The sequence below is a fragment of the Miscanthus floridulus genome, chromosome 18, assembly GCF_019320115.1.
Source record: "Miscanthus floridulus cultivar M001 chromosome 18, ASM1932011v1, whole genome shotgun sequence".
Lineage (NCBI taxonomy): Eukaryota > Viridiplantae > Streptophyta > Magnoliopsida > Poales > Poaceae > Miscanthus > Miscanthus floridulus.
The window spans coordinates 114,524,879-114,534,258 of record NC_089597.1 but is presented as its reverse complement, the minus strand read 5'-3'; the positions used below and the strand labels follow the sequence as shown (position 1 = coordinate 114,534,258).

General features: G+C 47.5%; 1 pseudogene; it reads left to right on the top strand.

Annotated features, from left to right (window-relative positions):
* Nucleotides 1–375: 375 nt before the first annotated feature.
* LOC136524414 (uncharacterized) lies at nucleotides 376–2,933 on the top strand (annotated as a pseudogene).
* Nucleotides 2,934–9,380: the final 6,447 nt, after the last annotated feature.

Here is a 9,380-nt window from a genome sequence, read left to right as displayed (position 1 = left end):
GTTGATTTGTTGGTGAATTTTGCTTAAAATGCCAAGAAATTAGGGTGCTTGGTACGACATCCTCAGATCTGTACGATGCTATACCTGATTTACCTGTTCCTAGCTCAGATCTGTACATGAAGCTTCGTATTTGGTTTATACCTCATGTTTTGTGTAGATCTTGTACATGTTGATGCCTATTTTGTTGTACACACTGAGCAAAGTGCCTAGAGGTCAGTGATATTGATTGTGTAACAGTATACGCTGGAGGAGCACCCTTTGGTGTGGTAGCCGCGTCTTTCATAGTTCATTTTGTCTGATTTTTTGCTTGCTAAGCAGTACACACCCATGTTGCATGCTCCCTTTCTAATGTTGCCCTCCATCCTGTTGGTAGACATGGCATTTGAAGCTAGGCGAAGGGCTGCCGCTGCTGTGGTTGTTGCAGTGGCTGCTTGGTTTTTCATGTGGTTTAGGAGAAGAGTTGAAGATTTGCGCTCAGTCACCTATGGTCCCTTGGCTGAGAGGGATAAATAGAGGACGAACAACCTTAGATACATCTATGAATCTGATGATGTGCACTGTGTCAACCTTCTTAGAATGAAGAGGGCCCCTTTTTTCAACTTTGTGACCTTTTTCGTAGTAGAGAGCTAGTCACTGACAGCATACATGCATCTGTTGAAGAACAAGTAGCCATGGTCTTGCATGTTGTTGGTCACAATGAGAGGTTTAGGGTAGTTGACCTCACCTTCCGGAGGTCTGCAGAGACAATTAGTAGGTTCTTCTAGAAGGTGTTATATGCGGTAGGAGAGCTGAGGAATGAATTGATTGTCCCTCCTGCTACCAATGTCCATCCTAGGATCCTTGGGAGTAGAAGGTGGTACCCCTATTTTAAGGTTGGTACCCATAACTTGTCATACATAGGTCTCATGCATTATCAGTTTAGTGTCAATGTTCACTTGCACTTATGTTTTGTTGAATTAGGACTGCATAGGAGCAATTGATGGTACTCATGTATTAGCTAGAGTGCCTATGAAGATGCAAGCTGCCTTTAGAGGCAGGAAGCACACCATCACACAAAATGTGTTGGCAGCCGTGGACTTTGACCTCAGATTCACCTATGTGCTTGCTGGTTGGGAGGGATCTGCACATGATGCTCTTATCTTGTCTGATGCTCTTGAAAGAGTTGATGGCCTTAGAGTGCCACCAGGTATCATCCAAACAACAAAAAAACATTTGACACTTTGCTTAATCCTAAATGAAACTACTAAAACATATTCCTATCTGCTAATTTTTAGGCAAATTCTATCTTGTCGATGCTGGCTATGCAGTGAGGCCTTGTTTCTTGTCACCATTTCGTGCCACAAGGTACCATTTGAGGGAGTTTGGTTCAAACCGACCTCAAAATCAAAGAGAGCTTTTTAATCTAAGGCATTCATCTCTTAGAGTAACAGTTGAGAGAGCTTTTGGGGCTCTAAAGAATAGATTCAGGATATTGGACAACAAACCTTTCCACCCATACAAGACCCAAGTTAAGCTTGTTCTTGCTTTTTGTATTCTTCACAATTGGATCCTCAAGCATGGGCAGGACGAGCATGTGCCTGCTGAATCCACATGGACTCCTAACATCAATGGCAATGCCTCACAACCAGATCATGTCCCTGACAATGGTACCTGGGCATAATAGAGGGAGGCATGGGCTGCACAGATGTGGCAAAACATGGGGAATTCTAGGGTGTAGTGGCATGGTGTGTGTACTATTTAGTAGCATTGGAGAAACTTGTATTTTAACTGAGACCTATGGCACTTTGCAATGATGTAGTACCTATTCCTTTTCTGCCTATTTGATCTGTTGAACTTGTATTTCATATCATGCAATTTGTTTTCCTTACATACTGGTTGTGGATAAGAAATGGACAATATGCCTGACCAGGTTGTTAACATTGGTGGTGGAACAGGGTGGGGTAGTTGCTGCTGCTGCTGATGGTAACCAAGCAGCCCCTCAGCCCAATGGCCCTATGCACTGGAGTCCTATCCAGTCTGGGTTCATGCTTAGGAGGTTCCATGATTTGGTGGGGCAGGGGGTCAAAACTGAGAAAGGGTTCAAGGAGGTACATGTTAGGCAGGTTGCACTCATGGTCTCTGAGTTTGCTGGGGTCAATGTGAGCACCCAGCAGATTTACAATCACCTAAGAAAGTGGAGGCAAAGGTGGGTTAAGATTGTTAGGCTCAAGGATTTGAGTGGTGCTATGTGGGATGATGACCACCATATGATAGTACTTGATGATGAACACCTTCTTGGCCACACCAAGGTTAGAAACTATTTGGATAACACCTCAGCTATCTCTTTTCTTTTCTTTTGCTCCCCTATGTCTAATAGTTACATATGTTTCACTAACTAGGACCATCCTGCTGATGCTAAGTTCTTGAACACACCAATAGAGAACTATGTTTAGATGGAGGCCATCTTTGGTGGTAACCATGCCACAGGTAGGTATGCAATGGGCTCAAATGAGCCTCTGGGTACTCCAACAGACATTGACCAAGGTGATATTGATACCGTTGAGGACATCACTGACTTAGGTGGCACAAAGGCTGATTCTAGAAAGGGAACTCCTTCTAGTATGGAAGGCTCTAAGGGTTCTGATGCCAAGGGCCAGGAGAAAAGGGGTGGCAAAAGAAGGAAGCTTGCCCTAGAGGAAATAGACCTCATGAATGGAATGATCAAGGCTGTGGAGTCTGTAGGAGATGCCCTCAAGACTCCACAGCTCAATGAGGTGCATCAAGATCTTTATGGCTATGTTATGGACCGCCCTGGGTACTCACAGGAGGCACTCATGTTTGCCCTGGTTTACCTGCTGAAGAATAAGGCTGAGGGACTTTGCTTTGTTCTGATGACAGAGGCTCATAGGATCCTGTGGCTTAGGACCTACCTGAGCACAACCTACTTTGCTTAGATGCATATGAGTTGGCCTCTCCACTTTTGCATATAGCCATGCTAACTGTCTTATGCTGTAGGAAGTATTTTGATGTGTAGCACTTGCCTCAACTGATGCTACAAAGAACCATTTGCCGCCTAACCAAGGCTGCACCTAGTTTGGAATAGCATAGGAGCCATGGTGATGGATGTGAGGCTTTGTTGATGGATTGTCACTTAGTTGATCTGAGCCCTAAAATACCTTGGATTGTCAGTTGATCTAAGACATTTTAGATGTTGTTATTGTTCTTGTAGGAGTTCCTATTTGGCCGATGATGCAAACTATAGCAATCTGAGGTGGCTGTGGGTATTCATTCTATTGGTGCTTTATTGGCTTCTTGTGTTTTCTCATGTCTTTCATCAAACCGTGGGATACGTCCATTCCCAAGCAACTATTGTAGGCATGCCTACCGGATGGCTGGGATGGATGTGTCCCATGCTTCCATGGGAGTCATGAACTATCCTTAGCAATTTGTGTTCTTATTCACCACCTGGGATGATTGCAGTTTACATTAGCTGAGGCCTACGTTTTTTTGTGCTTATGATGTCAACTATTTTTTTTGACTGAGGCTGATACAATTGTGAGATCCTTTTCATGCCTATGAAGATAACAGTGCCAGTTTGAGTAATGGATTATGCACATTGATGACCTTGGACTTGTGAGGTACTGGAGCATTGTTTCTTCTATCTTCTGCTTATGCTTCTCATGGCTGTCATCAAACCATGTGAGACATCCATGCCCAAGCAACAGCTGGGCGGTTCTAATGATCTGATGGCTGGGCTGGATGTCTCTCATGGTTTCATGCCTGTCATGATCTTGGTTTTCTACTATCTGTTTGAGGTTTGTTGCTGTCTATGTTTCTTAAGCTCCAAGTTCAAGGTCAAATGAAGAGGCAATTAAATCTGAGGCAAATCTATTGAACTACCCCTCATCTTATCAACATCTTATACTTGCTTTTATGTGTTTTTAAGGGGCAAATGGCTTGGTATGTTGTGTACCGTGGCAGAGTTCCTGGGGTATATGCAACCTGGGCTAGATGCAATGCCCAGCTAACTGGTTTTAAAAACAACAGCTACAAGAGCTTCCCTAACAAAGAAGAGGCAGAAGCATCATACTTAGAGTTCATGGGTTGTGAAGATGACAAAGTTTTTGTCAATCCTCCACCAAAGGTGGTCATGCACAAACCGGTGTTATTTGTTGTGGCTGTGGTGCAGTCTTTTTTCTTGCTGGTGCTCCTGTGGTTCGTTCTTGCTCGTTGCTACAACTGCCTGTGATGCTCAAAATGCCATGGCTTGGTATGTTGTCTATCGGGGAAAGGTGCCTGGGGTCTATGCAACCTGGCCTTCATGCCATGCCCAGGTATCTGGTTTTGCAAACTGCTGCTACAAGTGTTTGTGAAACCTCCTTGCAGTGCTTCGGGCAACCAATCAAGCCCTAAACACGTGTAAAGACAATGACCTTGTGAGGAACTGTGACTTTTGTTGTTCATGATTTGCTGGGAGTACTATTGTCATGTTTACTTATGTCATTAGAAGCTCCAAGGTCGTTGTCAATGTCAAGCTTGTTGAACTAAGGCAAAGTTATCTCTGTTTTCTTCTATTGTTCTTCATTCTGCATAAGCTGGTGGTAACCGCACCAAAACGGTACAAGGGTGCTCGCACCCCAGGCCGTGCGCCCAACCAAACACAAACACTACCACCGCTTCATACAGCAAAACGATCAACGGAGGCAACCAAACAGAACAGAATCAATGACATCCAGGACAGCTAAGCTAAACCAAACCAAACAAAGATGGGTGAATGCTTCTATACCGGCTCGAAAGAGCCTGGACAGGGCCACCATCCCGGGCCGCCGGCCTCGGAACAACCAAGCACGCCCATAGCTACTACTAGCAACATCACAATAGAGCTGCACGTTGTCTTCATGTGGACGATAGATTCTGACGTCAAAGACTTCTAGTTCGATTGCTCAATTACGAAATCGATTTGTAGCTTAATATTGGTCGGTGTTAGCGTCCTTCCGTCTGGAAGTACCAGTCGTAGCAGCCAAGAGCAACCTGGGACAGTTTGGCACTCGAGCAAGCTCTCGTCAAAGGAGGCCGAATCCCCGTGTTGTTGGGCCAGAATGGTTGTGAGCACCTGCGTGGGCTGGACGGGCTGAGCCCATTATACTCCCTTTAAAGGCACCTTTGGAACCTAGGATAGGAAAAATATAGGGATATAAAAAATATAGGAATTGAGTTGTCATGTTCCAGTGGGAATTGAACACATAGGAAAGTAGATGAGGGAGCCTTTGGTTGCAGCACAGGTAAAACAAAGGAACTTGATGCTTCCATTGAACAACTACCTGTGGAGTATTCAAAGCAAAGGCTGCAGTTTACTGTCAGACAACAACAAAAAGTTAGCACAGACATAGGCTAGCGAGCGCGCGAACAATCTCATTTCGCGCCAGGAATCTTTCCAAGAGGTCTGAGCTCTTGTTTAGTTTCCTATGGAACTGAACTATAGGAATGCATTCCTATGGAATATTTCCTTTGCATTTCCTGTGAACCAAAGGGAAGAATAGGAAAAAATCCTTTGGAAGTTGAATCCTATAAAATTCCTTTAGCAATCCTCCAATCCAAAGGGGGCCTAAGTATCTACCCCTACGGAAAAACTACCGGAGGTGCCGTCCGCCCTTCGCCTAGCTCTTTCCCCATATCCCATGTTCAAAATTCTTCCAATCCCTCCCGCTGCCGCGCTCACAGTCGGGTAGTTAATTATATGTATGGATGATATTAACAATTCGATTGTGATTATATACTTCGATATGAGCAGTTCATTTGCACGTTGGAATCTATCTATCTATTATACATTAATAATACAACATAAAAATAGAGCCACCACGTTCGCTGAGAAGGTCTAGAAATTAAGAGATTAATAGAGAAAAAGAGAAGAATATCCATCGTTAGATTTTATAAAGATCTAACGGTCTAGGTTAAATCTACATATAAAAATACAACAAATGAAAAGAGAGAAAATTACCTATGAGGCCTAAAAAAATCTAGCTTCCTTTTATGACCCTTTTTTCTTTGCACTTACCAATGAGGTCTGAAAACTAAATTCAGTTACCTATACAGCGTCTCCGTTAGCTTAGGCACATGTTAAGTAAGAAGTAAAATGGTCATTTACTCCTAGTGAAAAATGAGTAAAGTGCCTGAGTTCAGTTTGCCTGGTTGGCATTTTTTCGGTAACTTTGGACAATGCATCTGCCATGATCAGGAAGTTGCCGACTCTCGGCATGTCAGGATCAGGCGGCTCTGGTTTGGCTGTAGCTTTCTAGAGGCCACGTTGTTTACGTGTTTTCATAGTTCCCAGTTGTTGGTGGACAACTGAACATGTATTGCAATTCCCTAGACGATGCTCGCGAGGTGTTCGGTGCAGCAAGGTTTGGCCAGCAGCTGAGGCGATGCAGAGCTCCTGCACCAGCGGCCAGATGCAGCAGGTTGCAGGCGATGTGGGCACTTGCAGGCCTTGCAGGTTCCCCGCTTAAGCCTAGCTGGATTTGTAGGCAAGTCTATTTAGACCCGCAAGATAAGTTGTAGATGTCTGCATAGGCCACTAGGATTATTTTCGCAGGCGGGCCTAGCAGGTCAGTGGGCTGTGGGCAAGCCCGCGCCTGCTTGCATCCCTACTAATAGCGATGGGAACACAAAGCCTTTTTTAACTCGGCAATGTTAGGATTAGGGCGTTCGTCCGGGCACGTGCGTCCGGACGCCCCTGGTCTCGGGCCTGCGGCGCAGCAATCATGTCCAACAGGCAATCGGTCTGCTTCTCTCTACGCTCTCTCCTCCATCTCTACCCCGCGACAGAACCCTTAGCAACAGAAATCCCCACTCGCTTCGCTCGTCGCGGCTTCACCGCATCGGGCGCCCGCCCCACTCCGTCTCGCCGCCGCACACCGCGGCGGCACCCCCTTCCCTCTCCGCGCCGTGTCTGCCGCCATGCCGCATCCACTCCTCCTCCAGAACCTCGTCGACGCCGGCGTGGCTGACGAGTCGGACGACTTCGGGGTGCTTCTTTTCTTGTGGTGGTTACTCTCTTGTCTAGTCTTGGCAAAACGTCAATGACGCAATGCTCATATGGAAAGAAAGAAAAGATGTGGTTGGCACTTGGCAGTCGTATGGGGTTTTTCCTTTGTTTTCCCACGTCTCCTATATTTCAAGGTAAAGACTTCTTTCCACATGGCCGCAGAAAATGGAGACCGCATGGCCACGTCCCCAACGCGTACGCCCACTTATTCACGCACTCGTGCCGTATGGTGTCGTCTTCCACCTCCCCCCCTCTCTCTCTCCTGCGGCGCCCGGCGAGCTTCTCCCCATCACGCTTCTGCTCCCTGACGGCGACCTCCTCCGACGAGCCTGCGCCCCACCGTCTCCCCACACTGGCCATGGCGGATCCGGCCTCGGCCATGATGAATCCACCGAGGTAGGCCTTCTTCCTCTCCTCCTCCTTTTCCTCCATGTTAGGGTTTTAGTGAGCTCTCCCTCCCTTCTTCCCAAACTCTGGCGGCCTTACAAGGAAAGGGGGTTTGGGGAGGAAGGCCGGCTAGGCGGTGGGGATGCCGACGGGCGGTTTAGGGGCCCTATTGGCGGTGGAGGCGGCCGGGCCAGGTCGGTGGGGGGGCGCCATGGCCAAGGTGGCGGCGGTGGCCATGGCGACGACAGCGGGGGCGGGGTGAGGGGAAGAAGGTGGCGCCGCAGGCGAGCTAGGGTTTTGGCGGAGCTCCACGGCCGTGGCCATGGCCACGGAGCTTCGGCGAAACCCTAGCTCACTGCGGCAGGGCGGTGGACGGCGGCGGGAGCGAGGGCGCTGGAGTCAGTGGAGGAAGAAGCCGCTCTTTTTTTAGGAAAGGACGAAGAAGCTGTTGTGCCGTGCGTGCGTGCGTTAACCTCGTCCATATTTCAGGTGCCTGAATTTTAAGATTATTTCAGGCAACACTCTTGTACCACCGACTAGTACAAATTAATTGTTATTTTGATGATTGTTATTTGTCTTTGTGACATAACATATTAATTTTTTGTCCTTGTCTGCCTATAGAAATAAGCGTAAATTGTTAATTATCTTTGTGCCAACACAAATCAAATTTTGTCGGGTTTGTGGTTTCTCTAACGGGTTTTTTATTCACGGTACTGAAATTGAAGATTGTGCAATGAACAAAATCTATAATTTTAGTATAAAATATGTCGGGTTCATAAAACGGGGGTTCCTCATGGACCAGCTTCGCAGCAAAAGCTTGGCCCAGCAGACAACGTTGCGAACAACGCGCAACTCCTAGGTCGGCCCAAAAACCTAACGACCGGCTCGCCTCTCCGATCGGAGGGCCTCGCTTCCGGCTCCGGCCCGCATCTCCGATCGGAAGGTCGGGCCAACGCCGCTTTTGACTCCGACCGGAGACGCTCCGAACCTCTGCTTATAGCTCTTATACAAACAGTGTACACCTGCAGGACACCTGTACACCTGCAGGACAGTACACCTACAGGACAGATCAGAAGGGTGCCCTGCAACCTTCTAGGCATGTCAGAGCCCAAACAGTGTTGAGGGCGCCGACATTTACCCTACAGTGTTGTGGGCGCTCTCAACTCCCATACCAGGCAAATACGGTAAGGCCCCCCACATGCATCTGGGCATCCACAGTTTGTGGGTGCCGGCATTTACCATACCTGGTAGGACACGGTAAAACCTTCCACATGCGTCTGACATCAACAGTATTGTGGGCGCCTACAATCACCTTGTACCCGACGACATGAGCAACAAGACTTAGTAGCTTACGTACTCTCTCTCTCTTATAAAGTCGTCCCCTTCATCTATAAAAGGAGACACGCTCTCTCCAAATAGGGGGATCAGCTCACTCACAATCCATCGATTTAACACACAACAACAGAACCACTAGGTTCAGACTTCGAGCACACGCTCGAACACTTAGCACATAGGGGAGCTCCTGTCTCTCTCGGTCCTTCAGACTAGAGTCCGACCGGACCTCTTGCACCCCCCATCTTACTCCCTTCCGTTTGTAACCCCACTACAAACTTCGAGCACCTGGGCTCAGGAATAAAGTCACCGACCGACTCAAACTGGACATAGGGCACGTTGCCTGAACCAGTATAAACCCTATGTCATTGAGTGCTAGGCCACATCCGATCACAACATACGGCAAAACTACAAATATTTATGTGTTGGTCACTTTCTGCACCGACAGTTCGCGCCGTCCGTGGGGAAGACGTTGTACTTTCACACTTTTGGTCATCGGATGGCCCACTTTTCTGCCACCTTCGCCATGGCGGGCTCAAGCGATACGACTCGCTTTGGCTCGTTGGATTTTCCCACACTCCCACCTGTTGGGACATGGGTTCCACACATCTTTGAGCCATCCCAGGCCTTCCTCTTC